Raw genomic sequence first — 16921 nt, 5'->3', positions numbered from 1 at the left:
TGACTCCCCCTCTGAACTGTCCCCCTCTTCATCTCCTCTATTGGGAACATACAGAGGATCCCTATTACCATCATCATCGTAGTCATCCTGCCCAGCTTCGCTTGCCTCAGACAAATCCAAACTTGCACCATCAGTAGGTCCTTCATCCTCCTGACACGTTACATCCATAGTGTTGCCGCGTATCTCAGACATATGAGCTGGTGAAAATGCCTCTGGCTGTAACAACAATGGCTGTGCATCAGTGATTTCACCACTAAGTAATTCTTGCGAAGTGTCAAATGCAGCGGAAGTGGTGCTAGTAGTAGCGCTGGTGGCTGAGCAAGATGAGGTGTTCTGTGTCGCTAAATACTCAACCACGTCCTGACAATCTTGGGAGGTGATGGGACGTGCCTTCTTCCGAGCACTGTACTGTGGGCTAGGTCCACACGAAATTACATTTACACGACCTCACGCAGACCTGCCGGGTGGCCTTCCTCTGGCTCTGGCACTACCTCTTCCTCTACCTGTTTTGTCCATATCGGGTATGCACGGAGTGGTATATCACACTGCGTGCACTCACGTAGGTAGGTGGGTTCACTTAACTGCACAGGTATGCGCACTGATGCGGTGGGTTCACTGAACAGAACAGGTATACAGTGGCGGGTTCACAGAACAGGTATGCAGTGGCAGGTTCACTGAACACAACAGGTATGCAGTGGCAGGTTCACTGAACACAACAGGTATGCAGTGGCGGGTTCACTGAACAGGTATACAGTGGCGGGTCCACTGAACAGAACAGGTATGCAGTGGCGGGTTCACTAAACAGAACATGTATACAGTGGCGGGTTCACAGAACAGGTATGCAGTGGCAGGTTCACTGAACACAACAGGTATGCAGTGGCGGGCTCACTGAACAGGTATACAGTGGCGGGTCCACTGAACAGAACAGGTATGCAGTGGCGGGTTCACTGAACAGGTATACAGTGGCGGGTCCACTGAACAGAACAGGTATGCAGTGGCGGGTTCACTAAACAGAACAAGTATACAGTGGCGGGTTCACTAAACAGAACAGGTATACAGTGGCGGGTTCACAGAACAGGTATGCAGTGGCAGGTTCACTGAACACAACAGGTATGCAGTGGCGGGTTCACTGAACAGGTATACAGTGGCGGGTCCACTGAACAGAACAGGTATGCAGTGGCGGGTTCACTAAACAGAACATGTATACAGTGGCGGGTTCACAGAACAGGTATGCAGTGGCAGGTTCACTGAACACAACAGGTATGCAGTGGCGGGTTCACTGAACAGGTATACAGTGGCGGGTCCACTGAACAGAACAGGTATGCAGTGGCGGGTTCACTGAACAGGTATACAGTGGCGGGTCCACTGAACAGAACAGGTATGCAGTGGCGGGTTCACTAAACAGAACAGGTATACAGTGGCGGGTTCACTAAACAGAACAGGTATACAGTGGCGGGTTCACAGAACAGGTATGCAGTGGCAGGTTCACTGAACACAACAGGTATGCAGTGGCGGGTTCACTGAACAGGTATACAGTGGTGGGTCCACTGAACAGAACAGGTATGCAGTGGCGGGTTCACTAAACAGAACAGGTATACAGTGGCGGGTTCACAGAACAGGTATGCAGTGGCAGGTTCACTGAACACAACAGGTATGCAGTGGCGGGTTCACTGAACAGGTATACAGTGGCGGGTCCACTGAACAGAACAGGTATGCAGTGGCGGGTTCACTGAACAGGTATACAGTGGCGGGTCCACTGAACAGAACAGGTATGCAGTGGCGGGTTCACTGAACAGGTATGCAGTGGTGGGTTCACAGAACAGGTATGCAGTGGTGGGTTCACAGCACAGGTATGCAGTGGTGGGTTGAATGAACAGGTATACAGTGGCGGGTCCACTGAACAGAACAGGTATGCAGTGGCAGGTTCACTGAACAGGTATGCAGTGGTGGGTTCACAGCACAGGTATACAGTGGTGGGTTCACAGAACAGGTATGCAGTGGTGGGTTCACAGCACAGGTATGCAGTGGTGGGTTCAATGAACAGGTATACAGTGGCGGGTCCACTGAACAGAACAGGTATGCAGTGGCAGGTTCACTGAACAGGTATGCAGTGGTGGGTTCACAGCACAGGTATGCAGTGGTGGGTTCACTGAACAGGTATGCAGTGGTGGGTTCACAGCACAGGTATGCAGTGGTGGGTTCACAGCACAGGTATGCAGTGGTGGGTTCACAGCACAGGTATGCAGTGGTGGGTTCACAGAACAGGTATGCAGCCAGACAGGAACAAGTTAAGCCTAACTAATCTTTCCCTGAGAGACAGTCTGCAGCAGCTCGCCCTACTCTCACTAACGCAGGCAGCACACGAGTGACCGTAATGGCCGCCGCTGCCTGCCTTATATAAGGGGGGGTGGGGCTCCAGGGGCTAGTGTAGCCTAATTGGCTACACTGGGCCTGGTGACTGTGATGTAGAGGGTCAAAGTTGACCCTCCATGTGTATTATGGGGCGAACCGAACTTCCGCAGAGGTTCGCCTGCGGGACGCGAACCACCGAAGTTCGCGTGGAACCGTTCGCAGGCGAACCGTTCGGCCCAACTCTACTGATAGACTGGATGCCTCCAGTTTTTTTGACAGGAGACTGTCCTAATAGTTGTGGAAAGCTCATATTTTTCGCTGTTGATTTAATCAATTTTAATTTTTTATCATTTTTAAGTTTTGAACTAGCACATGTCTTTGTTTTGGGCCCAACATTTTCTCTTTCCATTTAATATTCATTCACTGCAGTGTGCGGGTAACGCATGCATGTTAATTGCAGTTAGCAAACTGCTTGCTAAGTTTAGTGAAACTGGTTCAGTGTTGGATTTGCCAAAATGTGGGCGCATGACATCTGTCACTATTGAAGAAACATCAGTGGCTGTCCTAGCTTCATTCAGCAAGAGCCCACAGCGTAGTTTGTAGAACATCCATATAGAATGTGAAGCTATTACTCTGCATATAAAGACAGCAGATGTGCTTATTCGGTCTCAGTAATGCAGCTTGCAGGATCATTGCTGCTGTGCTCAAGTATTCTGTGACTGCATATTTCAGAGGCAGACAGTGTGCAGAGGGGGAGGAGTCACTCCTTTCTCATTTAAATAATCACACTCTCTCCCAGCACACAATCAATTACAAGGCCGGATTTAAGTCAAGACCTCTTGGCCATGGCCTAGGGCACCACAGGATTAAGGGCAGGTGGATAGAAGGCTATAGTAGGGGGAAGGTAGGGTCATCTTACTACCTATACTGGAGGGAGAAGGGCCATCAGGCTATCTTATGGAAAGGGGAAGAGCCATCTGGCTTATTATATTAGAGGGATGGGCAATGGGTCATCAGGATACATATACTGGAGGGAAGGGGTAGGGTCATCAATCTATCTAAACTGGACGGGGGGGGGGGGGGGGGGCGGTCATTTGGCTACCTATACTGGAGGAAAGGGTTAACGGGCTACCTATACTGGAGGGAGGGGGAAAGGTCATCAGGTCACCTATACTGGGAGGGGGGGGGGGTTTGTCATCTCGCTACCTATACTGAAGGGGGACAGCTGCTGACAGTGGCCTTGGGCGGTAAAGAGTACAAATTCGGGCCTGATCAATTATCATAAGCATTAGCTGGGCTTTGTAAAAAGATGATTATTATTATTATTATTATTATTATTATTGAGATTTTTATTATTTTTTTCAAGCCTGCATGCTTCTTTTCTAGCTAAGAGGTACACAATACAGCAGAAGCCCAAGAAACCCATATGTTTAAGTGACGCTGCCTCTCACATTTACACAATATGCTGCATTTTATTATTTTCTGCATTAGTGGAAATGGGGTCTTCATCCAACATTTTGCTGGGCACCTACTTAGACCGCTGTTAAGTTCATGTCAATTTGGCCCCACCCATGACCACACCCACATTTGGGGCCAAATGTGCCCCAGATCTCTTAGGATCACTCCTGGCCACCACAACCTGTTTATCGGGCCGTGCCCACTGCCAGACACAAGAACGGTTTGTATCTTTGGTTTTTGTGATAAATAAGGTGCTCCAAACTGTCTGCCCTGCCAAGTAGACATCACATAGATTCACTAAGCTGCCTATGAAAATTATTTCTGTGGTTACAAACAACAAATGGCGTAGAGTAGAAGAGACAAGTGTAGTCTTTTTATATATTATTGGTATGGCTGGTTAGGGCTGAATTTCTTTGAAGCCTTTAATCAAGGCTTGGATGAGAGTTCTGCTTGAGCAGCACTTAGGGCCTGGATGCCTCTCCCGATCATTATGTTTATTGTGAGGAGGATTGCAACAAAACACTGTATTATTGGACATTATTGATTGCAGACTGTGGATGTTGTGCATTATTTCTGATCCTGGAAATACCAAGCTGGTCCTCCTAAAGCTTTTTACGAGCAGCTCCACCGACTCTGCAGATGTTCCTGCTGAGAGGACCCGACTGGTGAGATACAAATACCTAACAAGAGAATAAATGCAGGGAAAAGTAATAAATAATGTGAGACTGTCTGTGCTTAAAACTTAACTTAAAACAGTCTCAATTAATATTTCAATTTAAAACAAAAAAGAACCCTTCACTCAACTTCCACCGCCCAAAAATAAATAAAAATATGTCTCTATATTTAAAGCAGAGCTATGGTCTAAAAGCTTAAAGTCTCCATTAAAGTCTACTACTGTCCTTAATCATATAAATAACAGTGAATATCTCCTGTGCCTGAAATGCCATAAAATGGTGATCTTTACTGGTCTATAAAGCTGCCCATAAAAACAGTTTGGATTACGGGCCTGCTTTACTAAAGCTGCATGAAGTGGAGGTGATGGATGTACAAGAAGTCTGTTCATGGATTCACTAAAGCAGCCAGGCTTGAGCATGCCTGAAACTTTGAAAGCAGAAACATGGGCAACGTGCTCTCTGAACTGTGTAAACCAGCATTTCTCAACATTTAATTGGTATGTACAGTGGGTTGCAAAAGTATTCGGCCACCTTGAAGTTTTCAACATTTTGTCACATTACTGCCACAAACATGCATCAATTTTATTAGAATTCCACGTGAAAGACCAATACAAAGTGGTGTACACGTGAGAAGTGGAACGAAAATCATACATCATTCCAAACATTTTTTTACAAATAAATAACTGCAAAGTGCGGTGTGCGTAATTATTCAGCCCTCTGAGTCAATACTTTGTAGAACCACCTTTTGCTGCAATTACAGCTGCCAGTCTTTTAGGGTATGTCTCTACCAGCTTTGCACATCTAGAGACTGAAATCCTTGCCCATTCTTCTTTGCAAAACAGCTCCAGCTCAGTCAGATTAGATGGACAGCGTTTGTGAACAGCAGTTTTCAGATCTTGCCACAGATTCTCGATTGGATTTAGATCTGGACTTTGACTGGGCCATTCTAACACATAGATATGTTTTGTTTTAAAGAGACTCTGTAACAAAAATTGCATCCTGTTTTCAAACATCCTACAAGTTCCAAAACCTATTCTAATGAGCTCTGGCTTACTGCAGCACTTTCTACTATCACCATCTCTGTAATAAATCAGCTTATCTTTCCCCTGTTGGACTTGTCGCCCTGTGTCTGGAAGGCTGCCAAGTTCTTCAGTGTTGTGGTTCTGTGATGCACGCCCCCCTCCAGGCCCCTCTATGCACACTGCCTGTGTGTTATTTACATTAGGGCAGCTTCTCTCTGCTCTCTTATCTTTTTACAAGCTGGATAAATCATCCTCTGAGCTGGCTGGGCTTTCACAAACTGAGGAATTAGACACAGGCAGAGCTGTTTGCAGGAAGAAACGATCAGCCTGTCACTTCAGTGCATGAGAGCTGCAGGGGGGAAGAAACACACAAATGATTTCTTGAGATTCAAAAGGAAGGCTGTATACAGCCTGCTTGTGTATGGATGTATTTTCTATGTGTGGACATACTGTACATCAACCTACTTCCTGTTTTGGTGGCCATTTTGTTTGTTTATAAACAAACTTTTTAAAGCTGTTTTTAACCACTTTTAATGCGGCGGGGTGTGGCGAAATTGTGACAGAGGGGAATAGGATATGTTCCATAACGCACTGGTATGTTTACTTTTGTGCGATTTTAACAATACAGATTCTCTTTAAACCATTCCATTGTTGCCCTGGTTTTATGTTTAGGGTCATTGTCCTGCTGGAAGGTGAACATCCGCCCCAGTCTCAAGTCTTTTGCAGTCTCTAAGAGGTTTTCTTCCAAGTTTGCCCTGTATTTGGCTCCATCCATCTTTCCATCAACTTTGACCAGCTTCCCTGTCCCTGCTGAAGAGATGCACACCCCGAGCATGATGCTGCCACCACCATATTTGACAGTGGGTATGGTGTGTTCAGAGTGATGTGCAGTGTTAGTTTTCTGCCACTCATAGCGTTTTGCATTTTGGCCAAAAAGTTCCATTTTGGTCTCATCTGACCAGAGCACCTTCTTCCACATGGTTGCTGCGTCCCCCACATGGCTTGTGGCTAACTGCAAACGGGACTTCTTATGCTTTCTGTTAACAATGCCTTTCTTCTTGCCACTCTTCCATAAAGGCCAACTTTGTACAGTGCATGACTAATAGTTGTCCTATGGACAGAGTCTCCCACCTGAGCTGTAGATCTCTGCAGCTCGTCCAGAGTCACCATGGGCCTCTTGACTGCATTTCTGATCAGCGCTCTCCTTGTTCGACCTGTGAGTTTAGGTGGATGACCTTGTCTTGGTAGGTTTACAGTTGTGCCATACTCCTTCCATTTCTGAATGATCGCTTGAACAGTGCTCCGTGGGATGTTCAAGGCTTTGAAAATCTTTTTGTAGCCTAAGCCTGCTTTGAATTTCTCAATAACTTGATCCCTGACCTGTCTAGTGTGTTCTTTGGACTTCATAGTGTTGTTGCTCCCAATATTCTCTTAGACAACCTCTGAGGTCATCACAGAGCAGTTGTATTTGGTCTGACATTAGATTACACACAGGTGCACTCTATTTAGTCATTAGCACTCATCAGGCAATGTCTATAGGCAACTGACTGCACTCAGATCAAAGGGGGCCGAATATGCACACACCACTTTGCAGTTATTTATTTGTAAAAAATGTTTGGAATCATGTATGATTTTCGTTCCACTTCTCACGTGTACACCACTTTGTGTTGGTCTTTCATGTGGCATGCCAATAAAATGGATTCATGTTTGTGGCAGTAATGTGACAAAATGTGGAAAACTTCAAGGGGGCCGGATACTTTTGCAACCCACTGTACCTCTTTTAAAACCCTGTACTCACCAAGTACCCTCTAGCATAGTAAACATAATCTCAAATATTCCTTGACTAATGTATATTTAATTGTAGTACATGATAATTGGTTCTAAACAATTTCCAAGCATTTACTACTGCTTTTAATTAGCTAAAACACTAATTTGGTATTTAAATAAGATTAATCACTTTCTAAAATGTGTTATTCTTGGTTAAATATATCAAGCCAGAGTACCCCCTGGAACCATCAGAAATACCCCCTGGGGTACGCGTACCACACGTTGAGAACCTAAGGTGTAAACCACTATAATATCCTTGGCCTTCACTGAGGAGATGTATTTTCGGCCCTCACCACAGAGCTTTATCCACGGCACTTACCACAGAGTGGTGCTGCTCATCCAATATTGGGGTATCTGAACTAGTGTTGGGCGAACACCTGGATGTTCGGGTTCGGGCCGAACAGGCCGAACATGGGCCAGATGTTCGGCATGTTCGGCCCGAACGCCGAACTCAATGGGAGTCAATGGGACCCCCGAACATGCCCATTTTGGGGGCCCTATGGGGTCGCAGGCATAAGGGGGGAGCATGCCCCGGTCGCGGGGGGGGTCGGAAATTCCCCCCACCCCCTCCGCTAGCGCTCCCCCCTCCGCCCGCTTCCCCATAAAAAAAAGTTTAAAGCAAGTTCAATAGTACCTGGGCTGGTGGCACTGGCTGGCAGTGGAGTGAGGAGGAGGAGGAGTCCGAGTAGCAGAGTGACGTTGAGGCCGGGCAGCGGGCGGTTCAGCGCTAGTACCCTTGTGGTACTTCCGCCCTTTCTCTGACCTCACGTCCTCTGCGTGATGACGCATACGAGGACGTGAGGTCAGAGAAAGGGCGGAAGTACCACAAGGGTACTAGCGCTGAACCGCCCGCTGCCCGGCCTCAACGTCACTCTGCTACTCGGACTCCTCCTCCTCCTCACTCCACTGCCAGCCAGTGCCACCAGGTACTATTGAACTTGCTTTAAACTTTTTGTATGGGGAAGCGGGCAGAGGGGGGAGCGCTAGCGGAGGGGGTGGGGGGAATTTCTGACCCCCCCCCCCCGCGATCGGGGCATGCTCCCCCCTTATGCCTGCGACCCCATGGGGGGCAGTATTCGGCCGAACAGGGCCCTGTTCGGCCGAACAGGGGCCCTGTTCGGCCATGCATTCAGCAGTTCGGCGAACCCCGAACAGTTTGGCCGAACACCACCAGGTGTTCGGCCGAACTCGAACATCACCCGAACAGGGTGATGTTCTGCAGAACCCGAACAGTGGCGAACACTGTTCGCCCAACACTAATCTGAACTACCCAGATAATCCAAACTTTTTCCACTATCCGAACTTTGAATAGCAATTCGGATATTTTTTTAAAATACGAATAGCACTATCTGAGCAAACTCAGATTTCCCATCTGAAATTCGAAATCCGGGCGGATAGTTATTTCAGATATCCGAGCAGAAGCAAAAATCACCTTCAATGGCAAAAATCACCTTCAATGACAAAAATCCCTTTTGAAGGCATTCAGGCCTAATGAGAGAGAGAGAGAGAGAGAGAGAGAGAGAGAGAGAGAGAGAGAGAGAGAGAGAGAGAGAGAGAGAGGGAGGGAGTTTCACTTAAAAAAAACATGATGCTACATGCCTCATTTACCCTAAAAAACGTTTAACAAGCAATTTAAAGCCCACTTCCGGTTTCCTACCCAGATATCCGAATCCGGGCAGATATCTGGGATACTGGGTTCGGATATCCGATTCGGATTCCAAAATGTCAAACTCAGATATCCGATTCGGATTGGATTGGATATCTTGGTATCTGGATCCAAATTCTATCCAAATTTTGAAAAGGGGTATCCGAGCAGCCCACACCCTCACTACAGAGCTTTATCCTCAGTACTTACCACAAAGCTTTATCCCCGACCCTCACCACAGAGCTTTATCTCCGACCCTCACCACAGAGCTTTATCCCATATCCTCACTACAGAGCTTTATTCCCAACACTTACCACAAAGGTTTATCCCCGACCCTCACAACAAAGCTTTATCCCATACCCTCACTACAGAACTTTATTCCTGATACTTTCTACAAAGCTTTATCCCTGGCCCTAACCACAGAGCTTTATCCCTGACCCACACCACAGAGCTTTATCCCATACCCTCACTACAGAACTTTATTCCCGATACTTTCTACAAAGCTTTATCCCTGGCCCTAACCACAGAGCTTTATCCCTGACCCACACCACAGAGCTTTATCCCATACCCTCACTACAGAACTTTATTCCCGATACTTTCTACAAAGCTTTATCCCTGGCCCTAACCACAGAGCTTTATCCCTGACCCACACCACAAAGCTTTAACCCAGACCCTCACTACAGAGCTTTATCCCCAGCTCTTACCACAAAGCTTTATCCCTAGACCCTCACTACAAAGCCTTATCCCAGACCCTCACTACAGAGCTTTATCCCTGGAACTTACCACAAAGCTTTATTCCCGGCCCTCACCACAGAGCTTTATCCCAGACGTACACCATGGAGCTTTATCCCAGACCCTCATACAGAGCTTTATCACTGGGACTTACCACAAAGCTTTAACCTCAGCCTACACCACAGAGCTTTACCCCAGACCCTCACCACAGAGCTTTATCCCAGACCCTCATAGAGAGCTTTATCTCAGGCCCTCATACAGAGCTTTATTGCTGGGACTTACCACAAAGGTTTTAACCCCAGTCTTCACCACAGAACTTTACCCCAAACCCTCACTACAGAGCTTTATCCCTGGAACTTACCACAAAGATTTATCCCCAGCACTCACCACAGAGCTTTATCTCAGACCCTCACCACAGAGCTTTTTCCCCAGCACTTGCCACAAAGCTTTATTCCTGGCCCTCACCACAGAGCTTTTTCCCAGACCCTCATGCAGAGCTTTATCCCTGGAACTTATCCCAAAGCTTTATCCCTGACCCTCCTCACAGAGCTTTATACCCAGCACTTACCATAAAGCTTTATCCCAGACCTTCATTACAGAACGCTACCCCTGGAACTTACCACAAAGCTTTATCCCCTGACCCTCACCACAGAGCTTTATCCCAGCCCCTTATTACAGAGCGTTATCCCTGGAACTTACCACAAAGCTTTATCCCCAGCACTCACCACAGAGCTTTATCTTAAGCCCTCACCACAGAGCTTTTTCCCCGACACTTACCACAAAGCTTTATTCCCGACCCTCACCACAGAGCTTTATCCCAGACCCTCACCACAGAGCTTTATCCCAGACTCACACCACAGAGCTTTATCCCTAGAACTTACCACAAAGCTTTATCCCCAACCCTCACCACAGAGCTTTATCCCAGACCCTCACCACAAAGCTTTATCCCAGACCCTCATTACAGAGCGTTATCCCTGGAACTTACCACAAAGCTTTATCCCCAGCACTTACCACAGAGCTTTATCTTAAGCCCTCACCATAGAGCTTTTTCCCCGACACTTACCACAAAGCTTTATTCCCGGCCCTCACCACAGAGCTTTATCCCAGACCCTCACCACAGAGCTTTATCCCAGACTCACACCACAGAGCTTTATCCCTAGAACTTACCACAAAGCTTTATCCCCAACCCTCACCACAGAGCTTTATACCCGGCATTTATCACAAAGCTTTATCCCCGGCCCTCACCACAAAGCTTTATCCGTTCCCAGACCCTCATTACAGATCATTATCCCTGGAACTTACCACAAAGCTTTATCCCTGGCCCTCACCACAGAGCTTTATACCCGGCATTTACCACAAAGCTTTATCCCCGGCCCTCACCACAAAGCTTTATCCCCAGCTTTCATCACAGAGTTTTTTTTCCCCAGCTCTCACCATGGAGGCTTTCCCACTCCCTCACTACAGAGCCTTATCCCAGTCCCTCACTACAGAGCTTTATCCCAGGCCTTCACTACAGAGCTTTACATCGGCCCTCATCACAGAGCTTTATTCTATTCACTTACCACAGAGCTTTATCGCAGTCCCTCACTACACAACTTTATCCCTAGAACTTACCAAAAAGCTTTATCCCCAGTCCACAGCAAGGAGCCTATACCATGCCCTCACCACAGAGCTTTATCCCAGGCACTCACTACAGAGTTTTATCCATGGCACTCACCATGGAGCTTTTTCCCCAGCCCACAACATTGAGCCTATCCCAGGCCCTCCCCAGAGAGCTTTATAAATTATAACTGCGCATGTCCAGGACACTTATGGCTAAGGCTGCTGTGCAAAGCCATTTGGGGTCCTTTTGCCTCCCTATACAAGTGTGTCGTTGTGTGTGTGTTTGTGTAGGGAGGGTGCTACATCTGGCTACCTATCAGTGGTTCTTCTGGCTACCTATACAGGGGGGGGGGGGGGGCTACATCTTGCTACCTATTGGAGCTTTTTCTAGCTAACTATATCAGGCAGCTTTATCTGGCTACCTATGGGATTCTTCTGGCAATCTATACAAGGGGACAGGCTGCATCTGGCTACCTTTAGGGGGGTTCTGTGTATGGGGGCTACATCTGGATACTTATAGGGGGTCCTTTTGGCTACCTATACTGGGGTCCTTTCTACCTATATGGGGAGGGGCAACAAGTTGTTGCGGTGCCTGTTGGCGGATGAGGCACATCTGCTAAAAATCCAGCCTGTGCACAGCGGCTCCTAAGCTGCTTGGGCGAGTGATCTGCCTGGCAGATTGTCCCGGATGAGTGCAGGCCAAGGCCATTGTTCTGCTACTCACCCGTCACCCCACCCATTATATTGCGTCCCACGCTGTCGGCCCTCCGGCCTCCTCCTAAGCAACAGAATGTGTTAGGCTAGCATTGCATCTGTACAGACTTGTCTCCAAACTGTCACCTGAGCGATCAAATGTGATTGGCTCACAGTGATCACAGGGTCAGGAACCAATGAAATCTGCTCCTGAACGCTAGCAGAGTTCTGCTGTCATAACAACAGCAGGGTGAGCTGCAGCAATGGGAGAGTGTCGCAATCGGTGGGAACGTGCAGTGTGGAGATTGAAATCTGCGCTCTGGCAGGGATAACCGGTCCGAAGCAGGGTGTAGATTTCAATCAGCAAGGTCCAGAAACAGTTAAAAAACAAACACAAACAATAGTGTGTTCTTTTACTTTACTAACCTTTGGCTTTAATAAGACAAAATGATGTAGCAATAAAAATAATAATCATGGTAAACCTCCAAAAATATGGAGCCAAAATCTCTCTAGACATTCTGCCTCCTTAACACATGTAAGAAAAATAATGAATGTACAACAATAAATGTGGCTTTGTTTTCTCTTTTTACTTTAATTAAAAAGTCATGCCTTGTGTGGTACAACTGTATGCCCTCTGGCGACTGTCAAAGCTTTACTGGGCCATGAAGCAATTACTTTAAAACAAAAATTGTAAATATTTTTCTCCAAGCTTGAAAAGCTCAGGGGGTATTATATCTCTATTCCTGTTAAGAAAAATCTATAGCGGCTGAGGCCAGTCCTCGTTGTTATTCCAGAAGTGTGTTTGTTAAGGTGCAGTCCTCACGCAGCAAAAAGAAGAGGGGAAAGAAAGCAAAGAGCCGGAGATGGGGGATTAGACATTAAGGCATTACTCCGGGCTAAACGCTAGGCACGCAACTAACACATAGGACGTGTTAAACGCCCTGCCTGCTGAAGATTTATCATTCTGTCCGGCCAGACCAGGGATTCAGGGAGTTCCACACTGCACAGCCAGTGTCATGACCTCACTTTCCTCTTCTGCATACCAGCAACGGCACACAGGACGTGCTGACTGGAGGGTGTAAAGAGGAGAAGTACAATGATTGGTCAATGCTTTGCTTGCTCCTCCTGTAAGGCAGATCTCAGTGTAATGTTGGTCAGGCACATTTAGGCCTAGTGCACACCAAAAACCGCTAGCAGATCCGCAAAACGCTAGCGATTTTTGAAGCGTTTTTCTTCTTACTATGAAGCGTTTTGTGGTTTTTTGTAGCATTTTTTTGTGTAGCAGATTACAGATATTGTTACAGTAAAGCTGTTACTGAACAGCTACTGTAACAAAAACACCTGGAAAAACACTCTGATCTGGCGTTTTATCAAGCGTTTTGCGTTCTTCCTATAGTTAACATTGAGGCAGAAACGCCTCCGAAATCCAAAAAATGCTGTAGCCCGGGAGTTTGCGTTTCAACTAAAACCGACCTGTTCTGGTGTGCACCAGCCCATTGAAATACATTACCCAAGCGTTTCCTCAGCCACAAGCGTTTCTAAAAACGCGACCGAACCGCTCTGGTATGCATCAGGCCTAAAACGTGTCTTTAAAGGAGAAATGTAGTGAGAGGTTTATGGAGGCTTCCATAATTATTTCCTTTTAAGCAATACCAGTTACCCGGCAGCCCTGCTGGTCTATTTGGTTGCAGTAGTGTCTGAACAACACCAGAAACAAGCATTTGGCTAATCTTGGCAGATCTGACAATAATTTCAGAAACAACTGATCTGCGCAATGCTTGTTCAGGGTCTATGACTAAAAGTTTTATAGGCAGAGGATCAGCAGGACAGCTAGGTAACTGGTATTGCTTAAAAGGTAATAGGGCAGTCTCCATATCCCTCTCGCTACAGTTGTCCTTTAAATGATACCTTAGTCCTTAATGAATTCTGTAATTGACGCCATGTGTGTGTGTGGGTAGGTGTGCATAGGCTTACTGTACTTCCCCTGGCCCGCCGTCTGTATCCGTTCCTTTGTAAAAGGTCCCGTTCCAAAGTAGTGGTCAGTGGAGCCATAATGAATGCCCACTGATGTGATTGCATTGTCCTGGCAGACAAAGGGTTAACATCCTGTGTTTAAAAATTAGCTGCTCTGCTGATGCTGCTGAGATTCCTGAGCTGACACAGCTAAGAGATCAAATTACATTACAGTTGCGATTTGTCACAGATGAGAGGGAATCAGGCAGGCTCAACTCTCTAAATACATACAGGGTGGATTTCTCTCTCTTTTCCTTTTGTCCCGTGCAAGAGTTCAGGTCCACTTTAAGAGAGTAAGTGTCAGACTTAGTGAGCAGATCTGCTGCTTGGATTGTATCAACCTACTTTTCAGACTGGAATGAGGTGAGGCACGGACTTAAAGAGAATCTTTACTCTAACATTCTTACAATAAAAATCATACCATTATATTCATTATGTTCTCCTGGGCTCCTCTGTGCTGTTTCTGCCACTCCCTGCTGCAATCCTGCCTTGTAATTGCCAGTTTTATGCAGTGTTTACAAACAAAAGACATGGCATGTGATAGGCTGAGAGGAGCTCAGTCTGTGACTCACACAGAGCCTGAAGGGGGCCTGGAGAGGGTACTCCTTACTGAATAGGTACTGACCCTAGCCAGGATTTGAACCTTGGTCTCCCATGTCAAAGGTGGGGCCCTTAACCAGTACACTATCCAGCCACTCCATGTCAGGGATTTTTGATGTGTGTATATCTGGTGTGGTGGGGGGGTGATACCACGGAGACAGGACGTGCTGACTGCAGGTGGAAGGATAAACTTGCTGGCCATGCTCTGCATCCTAGTACTCTTCATTTCTGCCCTTTGATTACCATCAATGCAGGGTCGGACCTACCGTGAAGACGACTGTATCACGTAATTCAGGGCAGCAGACTTCCGGGGGCACAATCAGCTCTACGCGGAGCTGATCTTTGTTAGTCTCTCTCTGCTTTGCTGCTTCTGCCTGTGTGTACTGGCTGCATAATTAATATGCACTGCTCTCTGCTAGCCCTCCCTCCTCTATATGTCACCAATCAGCATCCAACCACCTACCTACATATCCACACTCAGATGTACGCCACCTGCACTCATTCACTTGCCTATCAGCTCTCAGCCACCCACCTACCCAACAAGTCTACAGGGTCCATGGCAATTGCCTCAGTTGCCTTGTGAGTAATCCGACTCTGAATAAAAGTCATAGGGTTGATTCACTAAATAAAGTAACCTGCTGTTACTCGCGCTATTTCCAAAGCGTGCCTTAAATGGGCTGCACGCTTGTGTGTTACTGGCCGCGTAGCGTGCGCAATCACAGGAGCGTGCGCTTTGCTGCGGGTAGTGCAGCATAGCGAGCACTAGTAATTTATGCTGACTCCCTGCAAATAAGGAGGACTCGTCTCTTCCCATCCGGAACCCCTTCGGGTCCAATCACTGTAAAGGACGTGATCCCCGCACTCTGACTGGCCCAATAGGCTGCTTGTCAAGTGACAGGCAGCCTATTGGGCCAATATTTAAGCAGCCAGTAGCGTGCGTAGCGAGCAGCCCATTACATTTAAGGCACGCTGTGGAAATATTGCTATTTTCTTCAGTGAATCAACCCCATAGTATTTTTTTTTTTCCACAAAAGGTGAATAGCAGTTTAACCTCTAGAGGGTCGGGTGACGCCGATAAGCGTGAATGCGGTGGCTCCCCCAGGACCGCGTAACGCTGATCAGCATAAAGTCCTGGGGGAGTGTTTTGCAGGAGATTGCGGGCACTAAGGCGTGCGCATCTCCACTTGGATGACGGAGCTCCGCTCCGCCTTCAGTCTACCAGCGGGTATCACCGCTCGGAGACTGTTAGAAGGCAAAACCACCGTGTTTTATAGCTTTATAGCGCTATACTGGGGACAGCCTGTGACACATAAAATAAAATAAAACATACTAGAATTTATTAGCAAAATAAACATAAAAATATTTATAAAAAAAAATAAAAACTTCCTGGGAGCAATCCTTGCCCACCAACAGAGAGCTCTGTTGGTGGGCAGAAAGGGGGGAAGAAAACACTTGTGTGCTAAGTTGTGTGGCCCTGCAGCGAGACCTTAAAGCGGAACTGTAGATTCAAATGAAACACATTGTTTCACTTACCTGGGGCTTCTGCAAGCCCCCAGCAGCCGTCCTGTTCCGCGCCGCCCTCGACAAGCCTCCATTCTCCCGCCGCCAGCTACTTTCGGTTTTGCCGCCGGGCCACTGCACCTGCGCGGCTCTGGCCACGCATATCCTTTCTTCACGTTCCCCACTATTGCAGAGGGGAACGCGAAGAAAGGATACGCTTAGCAGGGCTGTGCTGGCATCGACTTACAAGTCGAGGTACAGAACGGAGCGGTGGCGGGAGAACGGAGGCTCGTCGAGGAACGGCGCAGGACAGGGCAGCTGCTGGGGGCTTGCAGAAGCCCCAGGTAAGTGAAACAATGTGTTTCATTTGAATCTACAGTTCCTCTTTAAAGCTGCAGTGGCCCAATTTGTGAAAAAATGGCCTGGTCTTTAGGGGGGGTTAAGCCCATGGTCCTTGAGTGGTTAAAATATAATTTCAGTAAAATCTGTTGGAGGAACGTTAAAGGGAAGGTCCAAGCAAAAAAAAAATGAGTTTCACTTACCTGGGGCTTCTACCAGCCCCATGAAGCCATCCTGTGCCCTCGTAGTCACTCACTGCTGCTCCAGTCCCCCGCTGGCAGCTTTCTGACCTCGGAGGTCAGGGCCGAATTGCGTACATTTTTACACATTCCCGCTAGTGCAGGAACATTAACGCATACATTTTTACGCGCTAGTGGTGCAACGCGTACATTTTTGTTCCTGCACTATGCGTAAAAATGTATGCAATGTGGCCCTGACCTCCGAGGTCAGAAAGCTGCCAGCGG

This window comes from Hyperolius riggenbachi, chromosome 11 (assembly GCF_040937935.1).
Source record: "Hyperolius riggenbachi isolate aHypRig1 chromosome 11, aHypRig1.pri, whole genome shotgun sequence".
Lineage (NCBI taxonomy): Eukaryota > Metazoa > Chordata > Amphibia > Anura > Hyperoliidae > Hyperolius > Hyperolius riggenbachi.
Note: the sequence above shows the minus strand (reverse complement) of the source record.